The sequence below is a fragment of the Dipteris shenzhenensis genome, chromosome 32, assembly GCF_047967505.1.
Source record: "Dipteris shenzhenensis isolate YYH24624 ecotype China chromosome 32, Dip_SZ_1.0, whole genome shotgun sequence".
NCBI classification, from domain to species: Eukaryota; Viridiplantae; Streptophyta; class Polypodiopsida; order Gleicheniales; family Dipteridaceae; genus Dipteris; species Dipteris shenzhenensis.
The window spans coordinates 6,514,712-6,517,426 of record NC_141627.1 but is presented as its reverse complement, the minus strand read 5'-3'; positions in this window follow the sequence as shown (position 1 = coordinate 6,517,426).

Genomic DNA, 2,715 nt, shown 5'->3' with positions numbered 1-2,715 from the left:
CTTGTTTCAAAAGATGATGGACAATTAAATCGACATGTTATTTATTTGATGTTTTTTCCTTTAAGTTCATGGTAAATGTTTTTTCAAAAAATTTGGGGATTTTATGATTAGTTTTAATTTTTATGGTTTTGATATATATAAAGGGGTAAGAGCCATTTTTACATTACATTCTCACTTTCACTTTTAAAGAGCCATAGAAACTCCCACCCTCAAAAGTTACTCACTCCATCAGTCATCGCTATTTGCCATGGATTCAGCTAGAGCTGCGTTCCATGATTTCATCTCGCGATCTACATTTGCTGGTCACGAAGAAGAGCTATTTTTTGTGTTTGATAGGACTTTAGATGTCCTAGGCACATATATGAGAGCCAAGGATGACTTCACAGATCTCATCCACTACATGCAAGAGAATTTCACAAATTTTGCATATGCACTTGATGACTCTTCAAAGAGATGGGTTTCGATAGATTACATCAAGTATCTGCTCCTAGACGAACCCAAGTTTGTGAAGCGCTTGGCCCACTTTTGTGATAATCTTACAGATGAAGTGTTTAGGACAGTCGAAGTAAATGACATCCTAAAAGCGGGATCACGGGAAATACAAGCACTAAATTCCTTTCATGGGAGATGGCATTGATCTTTCTTCTCCAAGAAGGAAATTTAGAGGAAGAAGCCTCATCATCTAGCACCCTCTCTACTGGAATTGTTGATATCCTCATCCTTAGTCTACTTCAAGAGACCCCAGTAAGAGTAGAGTAAGAATCTGCATCGGAGACTGCTGACGGAGAAGCAACCTTATGGTCCTTGTCCCCCCTCATCATTGATGGAGAAGAGTACGCATTTCTCCATGACATAGAGGTTCTTTTTGGACTATGAGAGGACGAGGCTCTTGATTCTTATATGGGTTTAATGTTGACACAAGTGTCAAAGATCCCAAGGTTTTAGGTTTCAAAGACCAGACAATAGAAGAGTTTCTCTTAACGATGCTGGTTTCAATGAGGGATGCAAACATGTCCATATTTGATGCATAGCACTCTCATGCAAAAGCTTCCACCTCCAAGACAAGTCAGGAGAAAGCTTCCACCTCCCAAATGGAACATAACATTACACAGCACCTGGTTCCATCAACATTGCAAATGAGGAAGAGATAGAAGCTGATGATACTGTAGTGGTAAGTTCGAACAATATTTTGTATTTTGATGTTCTTTCGGTATAATTTGTTTTGTCGATATTCTAATGTTTGTTGAATTTTGCAACAGTGCAGACAATGAGAACATCCTTTCCTCAAGAAAAAGAGCTCGATGGCCTCACACCACTCCCTAAGCAAGAAGTACCCCCATAACTGGAAGAACAATAGATTGAGCTAGGCCCACAAGCAAGCATATAGGCTACCAACCCCTAGAATGAAGGCCCCTTCGAGGTTCTCTTGCAAATATTTTTCTTCTCCAAGGATCAATTGTAAACCCATACAACTCGATTAGGATTTTATAGTATATGTATCAATTTCCTCTCAAGTCAAAAAAGGATATTTTGTCATTTTTGTATTCGACTAGAATATAATTTGTGGCTTATGGACCCATAGCACTCATTATTCTGAGGTTTATGTCTTAACTCAATCAATGAGGTGTATGTCTTAACTCAATCAAGAGTCTGAGGTTTATGCCATAAACTGAACTCAAGTTAAACAGAAAAAGGGCAAGCAAGTATCATTTGATTCTACACTTGAAATAATACCCAGTTTGAATGAAGAATCTTTGATTAAGAATATGTACTTTGACCCTAGGGCTCCTCTCCAAAATGGTCTCTGACAAGTATATGTGACTATAGAGTCTCAAAGTGGTCTTGAGTTCTAGATTGAAAGGATAAAATGGAAGCCAAGCTCCAACCACTATGCCTCATATAGTAGCTATGCTTTGAATCTTGGACATACATCCAAGTTTGAGAACCACTTTGTAGAGTTGAAATCAATAATTTGTTTGGCCTGCCACCTAGTGCATGAAGTCATATGTCAAAGTGAGGACCCATTAATGGGCTCCTTGAGTCTTGAACAAAAGAAAGGAGTACTCAAGGGCAAGCCCCCTTTGACTCAAAATCAAGGGTTGCCTATTCACAATGTTCCCCCCACAAACCTATATGAAAGGAATCATCTCTCATGTTTTCAGCCATACAAAATCATCAGAGAACTAGCCCAAGTCCCAATGGCCATGACTATGCTATTACCCATGATGTTGTCCCCAAACAATGTTAAATGCTAGTAAATCTATTTCAAGGCATGGAGCAAAAATCTAAGATCTCTTTCCATCATGATTTCCTACCATTGCTCAAACAATTGAGAAATATTTCCCCTATATTAACCTTCAATTGAAGGACAAGTGGTCAAAGATGTGGTCATGGATGCCAACTCAATAATCAAGTTGGTGAACCTTGAAACATTTGAGAAACTTGGGTTGAGGGTATTATTTCAAGTGATAAGGGTGGTGAATAATTAGAGTGTTACACCCAAAGGAATTTCTAATCAACTATTTGTCAAGGTCAAAGGTACTTGGAATCTAAATGATTTCCATGTGCTTTGTATGGAGGGAGTATGAATTAAATACTCAATCCTTCTTAGAAGGCCAAGGATCATTTGAGAAAACTATCAAGAGCACATCCCCAATAGCGACCTCATCCTAGGAAGAGGAAAAGGTTGAATTATCCTAAATGATTTACTGGACA